General features: G+C 42.5%; 1 long non-coding RNA gene across 1 annotated transcript; it reads right to left on the reverse strand.

Annotated features, from left to right (window-relative positions):
- Positions 1 to 412: 412 nt before the first annotated feature.
- LOC115475460 lies at positions 413 to 21084 on the reverse strand. The gene is made up of 3 exons (XR_003943034.1): positions 21072 to 21084; positions 17297 to 17298; positions 413 to 496 (listed from the first exon to the last, which is right to left on the reverse strand). It is a non-coding gene; the product is annotated as an uncharacterized LOC115475460 (long non-coding RNA).
- Positions 21085 to 21429: the final 345 nt, after the last annotated feature.

The following is a 21429-nucleotide window of genomic DNA, read 5'->3' on the forward strand; positions in this document are numbered from 1 at the left end:
GAATAATGCTTAGAGCTAATATCTGCGCCAAACGTTGGGCACGAGGATTTACACCACTTGAAACCTGATATAAATCCTGGAGTGTACGTTAGTTGCAGATCCCTGGTATTCAGTAATACGGCATGCTATTTGTAGGCTTGCCCTTTATGCATGCAGGTTATAGAATATTCACACGTATGCCTGAAGTGAAGAGTGCAAATGTAGACATACATTAGTATTCCAGTCACCAGTTTCAGATATCTGGGCATCATTTGGTATTCTTCCTCTTTTTTAAATCTCACATTGCACATTTAGCTTTTTTCACCTTTTGTCAGCTCCAAATTGGGTGTTGCTATTTTAGTCAGAAAGATTTCCACACATTATTGCTTTCTTTTTTTTAACCTCTTGATTGGATTATTTATTTATTTATTATCTCATTTGTACCCCACAGTTTCCCAACAGTGTCAGGCTCAATGTGGCTTACAGCGCACCACAGAGGTAAACGCCAATGCAGTAACTTTATTAAGTAGTTGAGAGAGATGTTGCAATATTGTGTATGCAGGTTTACTCCAGTCTTCACTGAAAAAAATCACAAACACTCCAAAATACTGCAAATTAGGATATTATGCCATGCCCATTTATCAGATCATATTATACCTTTTTTTGAAACAGTATCTTTGGTTACCCATCAAGCAGCACTATGTTTATAAAATAGCTATTCTCATGTTCCATGCCTTTCGCTCTGGTCTTTCTGATTACCTTGCCTGCCTCACGATCCCTTATTTTCCTCCTCATCATCTTCATTCTCTGAATGACCATCGTCTGGTCCTCCCCAGTCCAAAAATCGCCCACTACGAATCCACTAGATGCAGGATGGTGGGAAGGGGAATGTAAGAGGGAAGAAAAAGGGGACAGAGGAAAAGAAATGGAAAACAAGAGAAAATAAATGGAAGGAAAAAAGAGGGAAGGAAGAGGACAGTGGAGGAGAAAAGGGGAGTAGGGTAGAGAGGTGGAAAGGGTAGGAGGGAGAAAAGGGGCAGGTAGAGGGGAAGGAAAAGGGATGGAATGGAAGGAGGAGAGGAAGAAAGGAAGGAAGGAAGGAAGGGGTGATGGTCAGCAAAAAGAGTATTTTAAAAATAATGTCTTTATTTTGGGTTGTGATAAATGTGTAAATTTTAAGGGCCTCGATGTTAGCTTCAGAACTTTTAGTACAAGAAAAGTGCTGGGCAGACTTCTACGGTCTATGCCCTGAGAATGGCAAGGACAAATCAAACTCAGGTATACATATAAAGTATCACATACCATGCAAAATGAGTTTATCTTGTTGGGAGACTGGATGGACCATACAGGTCTTTATCTGCCATCATTTACTATGTTAAGTGCTTTTTTCTTCCTTGCTCCGTATATATGGAATAGGCTCCCCCTCCCTCTTCGTTCTGAAACTTCTCTGCATTGAAGACCTGGCTTTAAACAGGCATTTGAGGGGCCAGACTGACCAGCTGCTTTGAGTCCCCAGCAGGGAGTCCTTTCTATACTCTCCCATTTTTCTTTTCTTTCTTACCGTTTTCTTGGTGTGTCTGTTTTTCTTTCCTGTCTAATACTGGAGTTCATTTCTTTTTCTTTTTAAAATAAGATTTTTAGCCTGTACACCGCTCTGTACTGAACTGTTAGCTAGAGCAGGCTAGCAAGTTTTAATAAACTATATTCCACACATAATTATTGTTTTGAATTCATGCATACAGTGCGGCATCCCGGCGCTCAACTTTGGTAACCTTTAGAGAAGTGGGTATGCTGAAGACTATTACTACTACTACTATTTAGCATTTCTATAGCGCTACAAGGCATACACAGCGCTGCACAAACATAGAAGAAAGACAGTCCCTGCTCAAAGAGCTTACAATCTAATAAACAAAAAAATAAAGTAAGCAAATTAAATCAATTAAAGTGTACAGGAAGGAGGAGAGGAGGGTAGGTGGAGGCGAGTGGTTACAAGTGGTTACGAGTCAAAAGCAATGTTAAAGAGGTGGGCTTTCAGTCTAGATTTAAAGATAGAACTGGCTGTGAAGTTTCTAGGGCAGGTTTACAAAGCCACCTTCTAAGGATTTTCTGAGCATTCCTTGAATTTTTAGTTCAGGCGTGTCACTGTCACCGAAAATTATCAGCATAGAAGACATAGAATTCTATAGACAAAACCTTCTTTGTACTGTAGATGGCGCTCTGTCCTTTCTGCATTCCTGAGTAGGCCCTGCTAAAGCAAACTTCAAATCAGCTGAATGCAAACCAAAAGCTTAGTCTGATAATTGTGAAGTCACTAATAAATAGTCACTTAAGGTGGTCTGCCTAGAGCACAGAGATAGAAAATGAAAACACAAATTTGCTTTGGGCAATAATTGAAAAAATTGGCCACATATGGAGTAAAGCTGGAAATGAAATGCAAATGCAAGTTAATTTCATGGTAGTAACGTAGAAATTGCTAGTTGTGAGAGTGGGCAGTCTGAAAAATTCAAATGCAGAGTCTAATAGTTGTCACTTTGTGCTAAGATGTCATCTTTACCCAGATTAAAAATAGGTTCTATAGTAACATAGTATCATTTTTATTTATTTATTTATTTATAGCCCGCCTTTATCCAAAGTGGGTAACAGGTTAACATATATAAAAGCTTACATGGAGACGTGGACAATCACAAGTTGTCTGTGTACTGCCGGATTGTACCCGGCGGTAATCAGGCAGTACTGCATGCTGTCCGGTTACAGCCGGGTTAGTGCGGGACCCCTTACTGCCACCTCAATGGGTGAAGGTAAGGGGCCCCCCCCCCCCTGAAATGGCCACATGACAAGTGCTTTACTTGCTGCATGGCCATTTCCTGCAGGAAAAATAGACTTCCCTTTTACCTGCTGTGGTAAAAGGGGGCCTCAGTGCACACCCCCCTTTTGCCACAGCTTGGTAAATGGGACCCTAACAAACTAGAATATTTCCATTCAAAGCCAAACTTAAATGACTTTACACCGCATGGGGAGGGGCCTGCATGGAGCAGCAGTTTTAACTCTGAAACAAAAGGGGTGTGTGTGTGTGGGGGGGGGGGGGGGGGGGACGACGACCTGCAAGGAGTGGCAGTTAATTTATTTATTGGGATTTATTAACCACCTTTATGAATTTACCCAAGGCACTGTACAGCAGGTACAGCTTAACGTCAAATTTACAATTTTGTTAACAGCATAACAATAGTAAAATGATCAAATATAAATATATATAAGATGGTTAATTGAATCTTAGTAATAAAAGTATATAATAGAGTATCAGAAATATTCACATGTAACAGCACTGTAAAACAATCATATAACAGAAATATGATAAATGTCAGCAGAATATAAATGATACCATAATAAACATCATGGAAGAACATTCAAATAACATAGATATGGTACAATGTTGGCATAATACCAATGAAACACTGTTCCCGCATTAGAACATTCAAATAACACAGATATGATACTAACGCTGTTTGTACAATACTAAGAAACGTCTTAATATGTAGGAGAGAGGGCAAGTGCAGTTGAGACATGCAGACAAGACTAGATGGTTAAAACTGTCTTCGGGATAAATAGATGGGTGGTTAAACTGAAGGGAAATGATATATACAGTTAAATAAGATACAGGAACTGGTCTGTTACAGGGTGTGCAGAAAGACAGTCCGTGGGCAGAGTGAGTGGATAGTTAGTCACCACATGTATTAAAGGCTTGGGAGAAAAGCCAGACTTTGACCTGCTTCTTGAAATATGTGTTAATGAAACTGGTGATTTTCTGGAGAAAATAAAGAAATACATACAATAAAATAATTAAAGATCATGGCCAAAAAGGTAGATTTTTACCATTTACAGCTGCAATGAGAAAAAAGAAGCAAATTTCAAAGTGTTCCAGGTCAGTGACCCGTCATGACCTGGAAGAAAAAGTGCTAGAGTTAAAGGTATTTTGTATGGATACAATTTTGAATGTACCCATATTCTTCAAGGCCCTGAGTGCACAGAACAGTAATTATCTAGGATGTGACTTTTTACTTCTTCTTCTTTTTTTTTAATATAATGGAAGCTTTCTGCAGCTGTGGCCTGGATCATTAAAGCACCATCTTTAATGGCATGTACAGAAAAAGGACTGTGGTATTGCAAAAAAAAAAGTGCTGTCACAAAGGTACTTTTATGAGAGTAAGTTTCCATAACACATGTAGGACTTCAATTATTAGGAAAGAAGTTATTTAAAAAGCCTTTTAATGAGGACATCTCCATTCCGTTTGAATCATCTCTACTAGCTCCATCTTTGGTCATGTAAGTCAATTAACTTGGTATCTTCCTGGAGAGCCTCCATGTTAACTCCCATTATGTCATTTGCTGTAATCTGTATCTGAAGAGCAATTTCTTATCCTTTCAGCAAGCTGCACAGAGTAATTCATGATATTGTGGTGAAATACTACTTTTAATTTGCTGAGTGCTGTAGTGGCTTCCTAATATTGGCTCATTGTCTCTAGTTCTCATGCAATCACTTCTTTTTAAGGCAGAGACACAGTTACAGTTTGACAGCTGGAAGATTCATAGAGATGTGCAGATAAAGATTATGAGAGCAGAAAAAGACTGCAAAGCAAATCTGCCCTGCCCATTTCTCCTTCCTGTTGCAATACTCCAAACTTGACTTGATTTCTAGCTGTACCTCCATTCCCCATTCAACTAAGGACCCTCTGTGACTGTCTCATGCTTTCTTGAATTCCGATACACTTTTCCCTCCATTGCAGTTACTCGCAGCTGTTCCAGGAATAAACTGTGCATTCTGTGAAGAAATATCCTTTTCCTTTGTTACTCCTGAGTCTACAGTCTTTCAGTTTCATGGAATAACCTGGAGTTCCCTTTGCACTGTAAATACTAAGATATTTCAATGTCTCTTAAATTTGTCCTATTCCATTTTTTTTCTGTAATGTACATATGTTTACATGGTTGCTTAAACATTAGGCAGATCTGGTGGTTGCCCGGGTGGGGGGGGGGGGGGGGGGGGGGGGGGGGGAGAGACTTACAATGCTGATTCAAAGAATCATGAGCATATATTTTAACCTATCAATATTGATATTGATAGGCTTGAGAAATATTTTGATTCTTTTTTTGGCTCTGGTATTTGATTATAGTAATCTCATATATTTTAACCAACAGGGAAGGTGGTCAATTTTCAAATAAGTTATTTATCTGGGTAAATAACTATCTACAGTATAGTCTTGATTATCTGACGTAAATGGGACAGAGCCACTGTCAGATAAGTGAAAAGTCAGATAATACACCCTTTAAAAAATACACAGAAAACATACCTTATGCATAAAGAACAGGTATAGAGTATCTGTATTTAAAATACAGTATTGTTTATTAACACTAACCAGCAGCGTGTGAAGCTGGAAAACAGGAAGAGAACCTGCGCACTTTTTAACGGCAACACGATGATGTGACTGGGGGGGGGGTCTTTTCTTTGGTAAATATCTTTTGGAAATTGTCCGTATAATTACCCTGGCAAACAATTATTACTTCCCTTCTCAATGATCTTCACGCTGCTCAGAATTGAGGTAAGATCTTTATCCTTCTTTCTCTTGACCTTAGTGCCACCTTTGACCTTTTCAAATCGCCCATTTCTTCTCTCCCGTCTCCTGGTATTTCTGGTACTGTTCTTAACTGGTTTACCTTTTTTCTTGCGGACTGTTCCTTTTTTGTCTCTTTACCTAGTTCTATTTCCCACTGTTTTTCTCTCTGCATTGTTGTTCCTCAAGGTTCTCTGCTTTCTCCTATGGATAAAGTTAGGACGGCAAACAGGCTATCTGTCCTGTCTATCATCTGAATATCTACTGGTGCCCAGGTAACTTCTGGATAGCTGCACTGAGGCTGATAATTCAATGCTGGTGCTCAGACATGGCCTGGCATTGAATATCCAGACTTAATTCAGCTTGCCACTGTCTGCAGGCTGAATGTCAGCCTCACTATTATTTTCCGGTGCAGCCCAATGGTGGGGTGAGCTTGAAACTCTATGCTACATATGTATATGTACACATTATACAGCACAGAATAGAAAAAAGATGCAAATTGCCAATGGCAATATTGAGAAAAATAATTTATTCGCCACATTATTTAAAATAGGCCCGACACGGCTGCGTTTCACCCTCCTAAAGGGCTGCATCAGGGGCTAGCATATAATAACTGTAAAAAAACATATACATATGTATATAAATAAATCATACCAGAACAACATACTAAAAGATAAAACATATCATAAAACATATATAAAATCATTTATAAATAAACAAATCACACAAATATATGTGCTGGATTTTGAGAATCGCCTGCCTATTTGTTTTCCTGTACACATTACATGCAGGTACTTTCACTGTCTCTAGAAAGCTCACAATCGAAGTTTTGCACTTGAGCAATGGAGGATTAAGGGGCCCTTTTACAAAGGCACTCTGAAAAATGGCCTGCGGCAGTGTAGATGCATATTTTGGGCAGGCACGGAATCATTTTTCAGCTCCCCTGTAAAAAAGTGCCTTTTCAGAATTTTTGCTGAAAATGGACGTGTGGCAAAATGAAAATTGCCGCATGTCCATTTTGGGTCTGAGACCTAACCGCCAGCCATTGACCTAGAAGTAAGGTCTCACATGGTAACTGGGCAGTAATGGTCTATGCACATAGAATGACAATTACTGCCTGCATGCCAGAACATTTATTTATGTATAACATTTATACCCCGCACTTTCCCACTCATTAGCAGGTTCAATGCGGCTTACATAGTAAATCAGGTTAACAAAGTGATATAGAATAGGTGCAGCTGTAATATAGTAAGTAAAGAGGTGGTCGTTTATGTGTGGATAGGTAAGATGGGCAAAGAAGGAGGATGGAAGAGGTAGGGGAATGGGAGGAGGGTGTGTATTGGATTAACGTGTAGTTTAGTATGGGAAAATGTAAGGGAGGGATAGGAAGAGGGATATATTAGATTGTGTAGGGAGAGGTAGGAAGAGGGATATACTAAAGGATTAACTAGGGGAGCATATTCCAGGTTCTGTTTTCATAGTCTGATCCGGTAGTACACGTGGACTTGTAGTTTAAGTCAGGTTATATAAAAAATATTTTCCGGCACGCCTAGCAGATGCACATCAAAAATGAAATTACTGCAAGGGCCACGTGGTAACTCAAAATTGATGTGTGTTGGGTGCACATAGGTGCCCACACAGCTTTGTATAAGGGCCCCTAACTGACTTCCACATGGAGCTACAGTGAGAATCAAACCCAGGTCACCAGAATCAAAGCACTCAATGCTTTACTTGGCAGAAATTTTCTGCTAGGTCAAACCAGGTCACGAACCTGGACCCTCTTCGAACTTGCTTCCTTTTCCTTTCCTCTGCAGCTCTGGCCTTGACTTGGTCCTGCCGCCCCCCCCCCCCTGCCGCCCCCCCCCCTCCTTTTTTTAAGATTACCATTTTTCTTAATAGTACAGAAGATATGACCTTCTATACTGAATTAAACTAACATATCTTCTAGTGGCTGGAGTTCGGTGACATTCTCTGTTGGGCTAAGTGCACTTCCACAGCTTTCCAAGAAAAGTTGCCAAGACGCTTCTATGGGGGATAAGCATTTATTTAGCAGAAAGGGCTCCTGGATGCTTTTCAAAGCACAAACAGATTGCAAATAGCACATAAAGCATGCAGCAATGTCTGGGTTCATACAATGCACCACTAACTTTCAATAAAAGAACAGAATAGTAGAATATAGAAATGTCATTTATTTATTAATTATTTTATGTATAGGGTCAGGTTCAAGTACAGCTTACTTGATATACCACAGATATTACAGAAAATCTAAGTGGTTTACACAATCCCCAAAAAATTCTATGGGGGACAGAAGAGCAGATAACATTGCTGGAGACACCAAAAAAAAAACCATATTCATGAAATTGACAGAAACACACTGGTGAATAGGGCACATCTGTATAGTAATTACCGTTAAACCCCTAATTTTATATCTAGTGCCCAAAGTTGTTCACCCAACTTTGGACCCACTTCCAAGATTTACACGCGGATAAGTTGGATAATGAGTTCTGAACCATCAATAGCTGGGTGTTAATCAATTATTGGTATTAATTGGCACTCATTAAAATTTGCATGCACATCTGGATGTGCACTGTTCTGTAAGGCACAGTGTCTAACTCCCGTGGCGCATATCTCAAAAGGGGTGTGGCCAGGGCCGCCGAGAGGGGGGACAGGGGGGGACAAAATTCCCCGGGCACGGGCCTCCGGGGGGGCCCAGCGCCGCCGCCGCAGTCTGGCCCGCCCGCCCTCCATCGCTCCCTGGCATTGAATTTAAGTGCCTCACCTTTGAAGGTGCAGCAAGCAGTGGCAGACCACTCCTTCCTTCCGTGTCCCGCCCTCGCCTGACGTAACTTCCGCAAGGGCGGGACACAGAAGGAGGGAGTGATCTGCCGCTGCTTGCTGTGTTTTCGAAGGTGAGGCACTTAAGGTCAGTGCAGAGGGCCCGGGGGTGGAAAGAGGGCCCTCTGGTGGGTGGCAGGGGGGGGGGCACGGCAACCTCGGGTGGGGGAGGGACCAAGGGGCGGCCTTGTCCCAGGCCTGGCCCAGTCTGTCGGTGGACCTGGGTGTGGCCATAGATGTTTTGGGTGCATTCTGAAAAGTTGCATGTGGAATTACAGAATATTGCCTAACTTGGGTGCCAGCATTTACACCGGGTTTCAGTAGGTGAAAATCCAGTGCTGAAAAGTTAGGTGCAGAATCTGCGCTAAATGCTATTCTGTATAAAGCATGCACTCTTTATAAAATAGCACTTAGTGTTGAATTTTTTTGGCACCTATGTTTCAGCATAGTTTATTGAATTCCCTCCTATAGGCATATGTGCTTTTGAATATTGGGCTAATATTACATTTTCTTATATAATGGAACATAAGAATAGCCATACTGTTTCAGGCCAATGGTCCATCTAGTCCAGTATCCTGTTTCCAACAGTGGCCAATCCAGGTCACAAGTATTTGGAAGAAACCCAATTAGTAGCAACATTCCATGATACCAATCCCAGGACAAGCAGTGGACTTCTCCTCCAGGAACTTGTCCAAACCTTTTTTAACCCCAGGTACGCTAACCTCCATTACCACATCCTCTGGCAACGAGTTCCAGAGTTTAACTATTCTTTCAGTGAAAAAATATTTTCTCCTATTTGTTTTAAAAGTATCCATGCAATTTCATGGAGTGTCCCCTGGTCTTTGTACTTTTCAAATGAGTGAAAAATTGATTCACCTCCATCTGTTCTACACCACTCAGGATTTTGTAGACCTCATCTTAATGGGGAGGACATTTTTAAAAGCCATTTCTGCAGGTAAAAATATATGGAACAAGGTGCCGTGAATACTTTTACCCAGAGTGAGCAAAGGAGTTCTCAGAGGTGGGGTTAGGGCAGGGGCTACAACAAAGAGGTCCTTTTACTAAATTGCTGCAAAAATTGGCCTCCACACACCCTTTTCTGCAATTTAAGGCCATTTTTACCGTAACTGTAAAAATGGCTTTTTTGTGTTTTTTGTACCAATAGCCATCTTCTAATGTTCCATTAACACATGGCCATTCAAAAACATTTACCGCATGGGCACTTAGTGCCACCCATTTTGTAGACAGTAAGGACTCACACGGTATTCTTGTGCTAATCAATATTTTTTAGTGTTCGTTTATCAAGTGCAAATTTGCATGGGTAGTGAGTGCAAATTTGGAACTTACCAGGGGATGCTTGAGTGCGCCCTGCGGGAAGACTTTCAAAACTGCGGTAAGCGCGTGTTAGTTCTTACCGCAGCTTAGTAGAACGACATCGAAATCTTGAAGATACCAAATGCCTGGGTTAAACAGGTACCTGATTCTTCTTGCTTTAGTACCATAATTTGTGATCTTGGGGAACAAATCTTCCTTTTCTGCCGCTCTCCTGTCCTGTTTATGGTTCCAATATCTTAAATCTGGCTCTGTTGCCTATCACCCCAAATTACAATTTAGCCAGACCTCAAGTTCTTCAGTGCATTTCCACAGTTCCAATCGTTTTTTTCTCTCTCCACAGTTCATTTCTAGTTTCCCACTCCATTGTAACATCCATTACCTGTAACTTTCAACCTCAGCAGCCACCGCCTGTAGACTACACTCTACTTTCTTTCCCAGAAAAGAGGTAAGACCAGTGGTGTGCTGCAGCAGGCTGACACGGGCTCGCAAGAGCCGTTTGTTAAATTTTTAAGAATTTTGGGAGCCGTTTGTTAAAGTAGGCCCTCTGTGGCTAATTTAACAACTGGCTTCCAAAATGTGGGCTCGGGTCACCTCCTGAATTCTCTTTTACTTTGCTGGTGGGGATGCTGAGCCCTGCCAGCTAAGAGACTGCTGCTGTTCTCCGCTCCTTGTTTCCAGCTCTGAGCAGCAGGCTGGGATTTCTCGTGCATGTGCGAGAAGTCCCAGCATGCTGCTCAGAGCCAGAAACAAGGAGCGGGGAATCCTGGCAGTCCATTTATTGGCTGGTAGGGCTCAGCATCCCTGCCTACAAAGGTATGCCTAGCGTGCTCTCACGAGGGGGGAGGAGAGAGGCATGCATTGCCCCGCCCCTAAATTGTAGGGCTGGCTGTGCCTGGAGAGAGAGCCCATTGTTAAAAATTTACCAGCATGCCCCTGGGTAAGACCCAAATACTCATTTTCTCCTTTACTCCAAAGTCTGTTTCTGGGAAGCAAAACAGGATCAAAAGACCTCTTCCCTTCAAAATCACCAACTATGGTCTTGGTGACCTGTCATTCCTTCCTTTGCCACATTCCATGGGAAGAGCCAGCAGTTAACTCACTCTCCTTTGTTTAATTACATCACACCCCTGTCACCCCTTCTATGCAAACAATCTCCACATATATCCACTAGTGACAGGGAGGGGGGGGGGGGGTCACATGATGATTCATTAACTCTGCTGATTTGGAATTTCTGTCTGATCAGGGGCAGTAGAACACCTTTTCATCCCGGGGGGGGGGGGGGGGGGAACAAATTTACAGCCCTGCCCCAATCTCTCATCGCCAATGCTGTGTTGGCAAAAATATTGGTTAAGCCATGGCCCCAGTTGCCCACCCCATTCTGCTGCCTATGATGGTTATTATGGAAGTTCTATTTGCATTTCATTCATCTCTAAACTGGCATTTAGATGTCCACAGTGTAGGAACGTCCAAGTACCAATTTTACAAGGCAAGGTTAGGGCCGTCCAATCCTGCAGAACATCCATATGGCAAGGGGATATGTTCTGGGTGTGTTTTGGATGGAACTAGGAAGTGGTTGACACTTTAACATCCATGACTCTGCCATTCCTATTTCAAAAGCTATCCATATCCACAACCCAAACATGTTCTTGCTCCCCAGAACATCCAGGTCATGGAAAGGTGCTTGGGTTGAGCAGCACTTCATTGGTGGGAACTGGGGAGGTCACCCCCATAATCCTCACATGGTCACCGTTCTCCCTGAAAATCATACTAAAGAAAAAATGGGGCAATGTCTCAGCTCAATTGGTGTTCATGGTGCTAAAATGACTGACGTGAACATTAATGCCTCGGCTTTTTGTTGCCATCCAACTTCCAATTCTGCTGTTTTCATAATTTGGATATTCCGATTTGTATAATGGCTCTTCATTCTGGACAAACTGAGCCACCGTTGGTGACACACAGAACTGGACATTGCAATTCAGACACAGGCAAACCTTTCTAAAATGCCTTTCTCAGAATGTGCCAATCATTCCGTATTGGTGATAAATCATAACACTGGAATAGGAAATTCTTTCTATAGCATTGATGTGTAATCATGGCAGGATTTGCAAGATGCCTGTTTGTTGTCAGAAAGGAACAGAATGTATAACTGAGATGCAAAGGCCCATAAAAAAAACAAAACCCAAGAGGCTTGTTGTCTGTGAAGAATGTGAACGCACCAGTTATTGTGAAATGTTTATGAAATTGTGACAGCTTCCTCCTCTTCACTTACATCTTGTAATCATAATATTCATTGTGCATTCATTAGCATTAAAAAGAAAGTTTGTATTTTAAGCAGGTGCCTAGAGCATATGGCCTACAGTAGATGTAGTAGGCCGAGCTGGAAAAGACTCTAAACCACCTATCTCACCGGCTTCTCTGTGGATGTGTCATTGTTTTGACCTAACAGTCTTTGACTCTCTTTGTGGGTGATCGATCCCACTCATTAACACATGCTACTGCTGTATATTACATCTCTGGAGGCGTAACTTTTGGATTCCTCATAAAAAATCAGTTCTCACCAGTTCCTTTTGTTCTGCAAACAAAGATGCTGGTACTCACATGCGGAGTCACCTTTGATGGGGAGAGGGCATTAGTGTGACCTTCCAGAGTTCAAAGCTTTGGGAGGCCCCTTCCCTATGTGGTACTCCTGTCCCCTGCAACTAGCCACGGAGAGCTCAGTCATGACATGATCTTCTTTCCTCGCCCCCCCCCCCCATAATGACAGGAAATAAGAGTAAACAACACTGTTACCAGATCCTTATGACTTCTCTAGGGGGGGACGGGAGGGGGGGGGGGAGAGAAAAGGCACTAGTATAGAGGGAAGACACTGGTGCTTATCCTCTTGCATCCTCGCTTGCACTTTTTAGTTCCTTCCCCCAACTGGTGTCTTCCTCCCTCCATTTTCCATGGTGCTGTCTTTCCCCCCCCCCTCTCTCTCTCTCCCTCTCTCTCTCCCCCTCCTTCCCTCCCTCCCCCCTCTCTCTCTCTTTCCCCCTCCCTCCCTCCCTGTGCTGTGGTGCAGAGGCGTACCAAGGGAGGTGGGGGTGGTCCGCCCTGGGTGCACGCCGCTAGAGGAGTGCAGAGAGCAGCTGCGCGCCTGTCAGATCCACTGGTTCCCTGCTCCCTCTGCCCCGGAACAGGTTACTTCCTGTTCCAGGGCAGAGGGAGCAGGGAGCCAGCGGAACCGAGTAAATCTTTTTTGGCACACTAACGCCTGTGTTAGGGCTTAGTGCACCTTAAGAAAAGGATCCCAGAGTTAGGACCATTAAGGGGCTCATTTTATTAAGCTGCGGAAAAAAGGGTCCTGCGCTAGCAGCGGGGGCTGTTTTTGACACGCGTTGAGGTTCTTTTTTCGGCAGTGGGTAAAAAGGCTGAAAAAAGACACAGCCATGCAGCAAAATTTCTCCTAGCACCATTGAAGTGGAGGTAAGGGCTCCCGCGCTAACCCAGTGGTAACTGGATAGCACGTGGCGCTGCCCGATTACTGCTGAGTAACCCCTTCAGGACATAGTTTTTGAATATTTACACTAGCGCTGGAAATGCCACGTGCTGGGGGGCGGGGTGGAACTACCACCTGTGCCCGTGTTGGGCCTGCGGTAGCTACAGATTGGCGCACGGTAAGCCCGCGGTGGGCTTACCACTGCTTAGTAAAAGGGATCCTAAATTCTCTGAATATTGGGCTTTAGTCTGTATCTAGGCATGCTCTTCTACTTTTTTATCTACTTTAAATATTTCTTGTTTCTTAGTGGAGAGAGAATGCTTCTCCGGTTTGCTTTTTCTTTTTAAGGCATGGAAATTAAACCTATGTGCCAATTACTAAAAAAGGAAAACATTCTTTCAATATAGCTTCTGGATTGTGCAGGCCGCCTGATCTATGCTGTGGCTATTTTTCTGTGCTATTTACGAAAAAAAAAAAATAGCATGTCACAGAAGATTCCTGGAATTTAAAAGAGGGTAATTGAAAAACAAAACAAAAAAGCTTACAAGATTAAAAGCAAATTCGGTTTAATCATACTAAATCAAATCAATTCTGACTTTTAATTTTGAACTAAAATTATAAGTGCAGTTCCAGTTCGCATGCAAAGATTTCCCAAGAGTGCCTGCCTCACAATTCCAGGGAAGTGTTTTCTAAGCTCCCGCAGTACCATGCGCAAGGTGACAAGATTTATTACAGCAAGGATGTCTTGTTGCAGCAGCTCTGCAAAGCACAGTAAACAAGCTGAGAAAAGGAGGAGAAAACTGTGCATCATCTTTCATTTGCCTCTTTTGGACAAGACTTCATATCAGCTTAGCCTGCATGACATTCTTATACAGCAGAAATGGCTGCCTCATAATCAGATAAAAAGAATTTATTTTGAGTTGTTTCCAGGGAACTGCGGTTGTTTCATTGAGACACCTGTGGAGAAAGTAAACAAGTACATTTCTAGTTTTTTTAATTATATTTTATTTATTTACTGGGGTTGATATTCAAGCAATTTAACTGGGTAGGAGAAGCTCCTGATTGGTTATTTGGTTTGTGCGTGGCTATCCACTGGTATTCTGTGCCTTGAAAATGGCAAGGACAAATCTAGATCAAGTGTACATATGAAGTATCACATCATACCTTTATCTAGTTGGGCAAACTGGATGGAATGTACAGGTGTTATCTGCCGTCATCTACCATGTTACTACGTTACTATGTGTTGGCCAGCTCAATTCAATGTTGAAGCCCGAACATGGCCGGGCATTGAATTTCCATGTTTAGTGCCAGCAGCATCAGCAAAATACTGATCATTGTTCACTGAATATTGGGCCTGTAACTAGCATGGAATATACACCAGTCATAGACCTGGCATAACTGCGACTGTGTAAACGCAGCAGGGACTCACGTAAATTACGTGCATAACTGGGAGCCCCACCCATGTCCTACCCTTGCCCCACTGATGTATTTATGCAGCTATACTACATATGTGCACCATTACCGAATAGTCCTGCTGGCATGTCCATAGGGGTAAATATTCAAAAGGGTTTAGCCAGGCAGGAAAGGTTCCCACCTGGTTCAACCCTACTGAGTTAGGCAGTCCTGGTTATTCAGCAGCCTTCCCCAAACTGGCTAGGTTAGAGGTGAAGGTACGCTGCTGTTATGATTGGGGTCTGAACCCCTCTCAAACTTACCTCTTTCCTGGGGGTCAGCTTCTTAGCTGGCTTCTGTTTCTTTTCTCTGTCCTTTCTGAGCTGGCTCTGTCTCTCTGTGCTGGCAGCTTCCAGCAGCATGGCTCTAATTGTTTCACTACACTGCACCTGTGGGTATGTTGCCTGAGTTGCTCTAACTCTCTTTGGGTGTACTGGCTTCAAGTGTTTCACGGTTTTGCATTGGTGTGGGTTGGGCCTCTCTGGGTCAGTGTGCTTTTGCCTAGGTCTAGGGAGTGTGACATCATCAGAGAGGGCCTTGATAAGGAAGTGGTCTTGTTTCCTTCAGGGCCTTTGCAACAGTGGTGTTTGCTCTAGGTAGGGTGGTGCAGTGTGCACTTCTGACGTTGTGTCTAGTTTCCCTGCTTGCTTTTGCTAAGGTCCAGGTTAGTGTTAGTGCAGTGTGCACTGGTGTCTATGTGTTTAGCTTTCCTGCTTTTCCCTCTTGGTTTTGGAAGCATTGCTATGTGTAGGGCTTTGGAAGCTCTGTTGCTATTAGAAGTACTGCTGGGTTTGGTGTTGTTAGGAACACTGCAGAGTTTGCTGTTAGAAGTACTTCTGGTGTTTGTGCTATTGGGAGCATTGCAGTCTTTGCTGTTGGTGTTTGGTGATTTAGAATCACTTTTGGCTTATGTGTTAGCTTCACTGCTTTTTCCTTGTGGCTCCCCTGTCTTCCCTTTTAGTGCTAGGAGCTCTTCTGGTTGCTTGCCAGAGTAGTGCTTAGGAAGCACCTTGTTAGTTGTATCTAGCTTGCTAGAGCAGTGCTTAGGTAGCTGGTTAGTTCTGTGTTTAGCTTATTAGTGTAAAGCTCTGCTTGTAGCTTGGTGCTTAGTAGCACCTGTGTTAGCTTTGTGTTTAGTTCCCTGCTCTGTTAGTCTAGGGCTGAGGAAGTCCCTTTCTTGAGCAGGGATTAGGAGCTCCTGGTTAGTATAGGGCTTAGGAAGTCCTTTTGTCAGTTTACGGTTAGGAACACTCCTGCTGGTTTAGGGCTTGGGAGCACGTAGATCAGTTTAGGGTTAGGAGCACTTCTGTTTCCAGTCCTGGTCCCTATGTCATCCGGTATCCAGTAAGTCCTGTCGGCTACTCGAACCCAGGAGCTCAACTCTTGGGGGGCTTAGTAGCTAAGTACAGGTGAAGCTGTTGGACCAGTCCAGTGTGCTCCAGTCCCGTGTTCCGGTCCTGTGTCCTCCAGTCCGGGGGACCAGTCCAGGGTGTTCCAGTCTGGTGTGCTCCAGTCCAGTGTGTTCCGGTCCGGTGTGTGTTCCAGTCCTGTGTCCTCCAGTCCGGGGGATTCCAGTCCATGTGTTCCGGTTCGCTGGGCAGTGCCTGCAGTCCCTGCCGGTGTGCTTACCCAGTGTTGGTTGGTGGGTTTTGCCTGCTGCTGTCGCTCCTCGTCAGCAGCCCAAGGGCTCACGTTTGCTTCAGAGCCCAGCCCCGCGGGCTCTGAACCTGAGAACCTGACAGCTGCCTGGAGGACCGGATACAGGGAGAGTGAAAAGTGCTCGCTACGGACCCTGAGGAAGGATAGATACCCGAAACTCTGGCCACAGTTGGCCATGGTGGTCTGGATAAGATGAAGCGGCATACATAGATAAGTTACATTATTATCATGCTAAGTTAGACAAAAAAGTTAAAACTACAAAGTACAGCAATTGAACTTGAGAATAGCTACTCTATAGGGGACGGAGGTTTAATGCCTATGATGAGACAGTGATACTCCTTTGTACAGACGGCTGTAGTGCCATGCTATACAGGAGTTGTCCCTCGAGGCTTTTCCCTCCTTAGTAACATTATACTTGGTTTTAAAATTTCCAAGTATAAGCAATAGTCATAGTGGGAAGACGATTAGTATGTTTGATTATGATTAGCGTTATCCACTTCAGCCTATATTACCAGTTATAGGTTACAGGTGAGCCAGGGAGGATGTCAACTTACTAGTTAACACGATATTCAGTCCACTAAGGGAGAGAATTCGATAAACAGTGCCAAAAAAATGAAGGGCTAAGCACCCTTTATAGAATAGCATTTGGTGCAGATCCAGCACCTAACTTTTGGATGCTGGACTTGTGTCTGCTGAAAGCAGGTGTAAATGCTGGCACCCAACTTAGGCACACTTCGGGTGAATGTTGTAATTCTGTGTGCAACTTTTTGGAACGCCCCTGGTTATGCCCCCTTTTCAGATACGTGCTATGAGAGTTAGGCGCTGAGCCTTATAGAAGAGCTCGCAGCCAGTTGTATGCGCAAATTCTAATTGGAGCCAATTAACTGAAATAATTGGTTGTTAGAACCCAATTATTGCTAGTTAAGGGCTCATTCATCAATTAAGTTGAATGCACAACTTGGAATGCATGGCCAAATTTCAGTAGGCAACTTTGGGCGCCATACATAGAATCTGGGGGTAACTGGCTAAGTGCATAAAATTAGGACAGCAAAACAGGTCTCTGAATTGTATGCAACAGTCTGAATATCAGCCACTGCCTGCTTAACTTTCAGATATTCAGTACCAGGAGCCATTCATGTCTTTGGCATTGAAAATTTGGGGTTAGGCAAGCCTGCAGCTGAAAGATGTTTGCAAGCCACTTACTGCCACAGGCCAAATATTACCCTCATAAATACTAGTATTCTGCAAATTTATACACATGAGTGCATAAATGTATATGCCTAATTTATAGAATCTAAGAGCTTAAGCATTACTATACTGGGACAGACCAAAGGTCCATCAAGCCCAGTATCCCATTTCCAACAGTGGCCAATCCAGGTCACAAGTACCTGGCAAGATCCTAGAACAGTAAAACAGATTTTATGCTGCTTATCCTAGAAATAAGCAGTGGATTTTTCCCAAGTCCATCCTAATAATGGCTTATGGATTTCTCTTTTAGGAAATTATCCAAACCTTTTTTCAAACCCTGCTAAGCTAATTGCTTTTACCATATTCTCTGGCAGTGAATTCTAGAATTTAATTACACATTAAGTGAAAAAAATATTTTCCTTGCTTTGTTTTAAATTTACTACTTATTAGCTTCATTGCGTGCCCCCTAGTCCTAGTATTTTTGGAAAGAGTAAACAGATGCCCTTTTACTGTATCCCTAGAACGCATATTGGGGGCCTTTTAGGCCCCCATGCTTACATTTTTGCTATTATCTGCAAAATTACTTTAGTTAGAATTTGAAACTCAAGGTATTACTCAAGTATGTCATTGTTGATAATATCCAGTTGTTCATATAATTTTTTTTCATAGGCATTATGGTGTAACAATGCTTGTTTGGTGAAAACTACATCTGTACGAATTGGGGGCCTTTTAGGCCCCCGCTGTTTTTATCATGTTCTCAGAAGTGTTTGGGTCTCAAGTTACTTTATTTGTACTCAGTAATGCTGGTGGAGGGGCCAGGGTGTGGATAATAACATGTGAGGATGTCATGTGATTTTTGGAGGGAGTGATAAGGCCATGACATCACCTCAGGTCCTCTGAACACTGAGGACAGTATACACTGTGAGCTAATTGCTGAAGGACCTGTGATAAGATAAGCTGTTGAGAGGAAATCTGTTTCATTTTCTAACATCTAGTCAGCAATGGCACAGTCTTCCTCCAAGTGTCTGACTGACCAAGAGATTGAAGCGATTATGTTTCAAAGCGATGATGAAAGTGAACTATCTTTGTCTGATGAAGAATATCTGCCACCAGCTAATCAAACATCTTCATCCAGTGATTCTTCTGATGATGAAGAAGTGAATCTAGTGGATCCTCAAGAAGTGATAAGTAGAACATCCAAAACGAATGTTTTTTGGGACAGTAATCCTACATTAGTCGGACGTACTCCAATACACAATATTGTGAGACAGGCTCAAGGAGCTGTGGGAAGTCCCAGTTACTTTACCCCTAAAGATGTATTCTGTACTTATTTTTCTGACAATATTGCAGAAGAGGTCCTATTATGTTCAAACCTAGAAGGAAGATGTATCGCTTCAGCAAAAAATAAGTCCTGGAAAAATATCTCAAAAGAGGAACTTTATGCATATATTGGACTTTTCCTGCTGGCAGGGAGTCAAAAATCGTATGATGTCCCAATACGAGAATTATTTCTGGACCCACTTTCTGATCCACACTATAAGGCGACAATGTCAGTGGGCAGATATGAGGAAATTAGAAGGATCATTCGCTTTGATGATAAGCGAACTCATGCAGCGAGGTTTGAAACAGACAAATTAGCCCCTATCAGTTATATCTGGAACATATTTATCAAAAATTGCACAAAACTTTACAATCCTAGTACTAATGTTACTGTAGATGAGCAACTTGTACCGTTCAGAGGACGCTGCAAATTCATACAATACATGCCCAGCAAGCCAGCCAAGTACGGTATAAAAATCTTCTGGATGTGTGATTCTGCAAATTATTATGGCATAAATGGCGTAATCTACTGTGGCAAAGAGGTTGGTGCACCAGTACAGAAGGATCTGGGGTCTGAAATAGTCAAAACTCTTGCTGTTCCAATATTCAATTCAGGTAGAAACATCACCATGGACAATTATTTCACCAATGTTGAACTAGGCAATTTTCTGCTTGCAAAAGCTATTACACTTGTTGGTACTATAAAGCAAAACAGACGAGAAATTCCAGCAGCACTCAAACACAATCGTCAGCGAGCACTTTATGAGAGTGTCTTTGGATTCAATAACAAAGCGACTTTGGTATCTTACAAGGCAAAGAAGGAGAAATCTGTAATTTTACTCAGTACCATGCATCACGATTGCAGTGTTGACAGCAATAACCAAAAATTGAAACCAGAAATCATCCTGCATTACAATGCAACAAAAGGAGGTGTAGATAAAATGGATGAGATGGTGGGAGAATATTCGTGTAAGAGGCAAACAAAACAATGGCCTGTAGTACTATTTTCAAATATGCTTGATGTAGCAGCCCTAAATTCATTCATTATTTATACAGAAACTCATCCTGAATTTCATGCACAGAGGAAGGACAGGAGACGCTTATTCTTGAAGGACCTTTGTCATGAACTTGTAATACCTCACATGATAGAGCGAAGCGACTTGAAATGCTTGCCAAAGAAAACTAAAGAAGCAATGAAACGGTGTGGCGTACAGTTTCAGATTACTCCAGAGCCAGGAGAAAGAAAACGAAAGCGTTGTTTCATGTGTCCAAGAAACATAGAGAGGAAAACTGAGCGATATTGTTCCACTTGTAAGGAAACTGTTTGCAAAGAACACTCTTCTGAAAAAATAACATGTCAGAATTGTTTGGAAGACTAATATAATAGAAAAGAAAGTTAGAATAAAAATGTAGCTGCAGCTAGTTTGCTATAGATTTCTATGCATTTTTGTGTGTTTTCATGTCTTTGCGTGAAATTTGGGAAAAAAAAGATTTTTTGGTGTTTTCTGTGAAAAATTATAATTAAAATGTTGTCCACTATTCATATTTTATTGAGCAATTTTGAAATAAACTTGTGAAAGTTATTTAAGTGTGTTTTTCTACATTATGTGCATGGGGGCCTAAAAGGCCCCCATGACGTTAATATGTATATTTTTAACGTCATGCGTTCTAGGGGTATAGTAGGTGCTACATGCAGGGATGCTGTGGAAAATTTCAGCTCCCTAGGAGGAGGCGGAGGGAATGAACAGGGCAATGCTGAGGGAGATCAATCCCCTATTGATCTGATCATTAGCAACCCTTCTGTGCCAGTCAAAGCTGCCATGCAAGAGCTGGGCTCCACATGGCCACTGTAATGACTGTGATAGTCTGAGCAGCAGTAGCAGCATTGCAGCCCCTTGGCTTGACACCCCTAGTGACCACCCATCACACCTGTCTCTTGCAATGGTACTGATCACATATGTGCACCATTGATGGACAGCTAACTTTAACAGAGAATGGCAACACTGATTTACAAAGTGCTTGTTTTCAGTCTGTGAGACATGCAAAGGTGCTTCACATTTTTACATTATTGATTGTGCCTAATAGACCGTGTTCATTTCCTCAGGGCACCAAGATGCTTTCATTTGTCTAGCTTCCATAAAAGGCAACTAGGAGATTTTCATCTTCCCTGGTGATGACTCTTAGCATTTAATTAATGTTAGAACTACAGGGCTGATTTTCACTGCAGCAGGAAAAAATATGGAAAGTGGCTGACCTCCACTTGTACTGTGAATGCCCCAGTGCTTGATCATTATACCATTATCATTTATAAACCAGATGTTTCATGAATTTGACTATTGATGAAAAATTAAGTTTCCTCCAAATTCATGGTTAGTTACAGTAATTTTGGGGGCAAAGAGGATCAGGAATTGTCCTGTATTTTCTGCTGTGTTCAAACCCCACCCACCCAATCCTTTCTCCATCCACAACCTCCATGATCCTCTATTGGAACTTATCCTCACTTTCTCTCAAACCCCCCATCCATCTCAGCCACTCAGTCATTTCTCATTCCCCTTTCTCTACATCAGATCCCCGTTATTC

This window comes from Microcaecilia unicolor, chromosome 8 (genome assembly GCF_901765095.1).
Source record: "Microcaecilia unicolor chromosome 8, aMicUni1.1, whole genome shotgun sequence".
Classification (NCBI taxonomy): domain Eukaryota; kingdom Metazoa; phylum Chordata; class Amphibia; order Gymnophiona; family Siphonopidae; genus Microcaecilia; species Microcaecilia unicolor.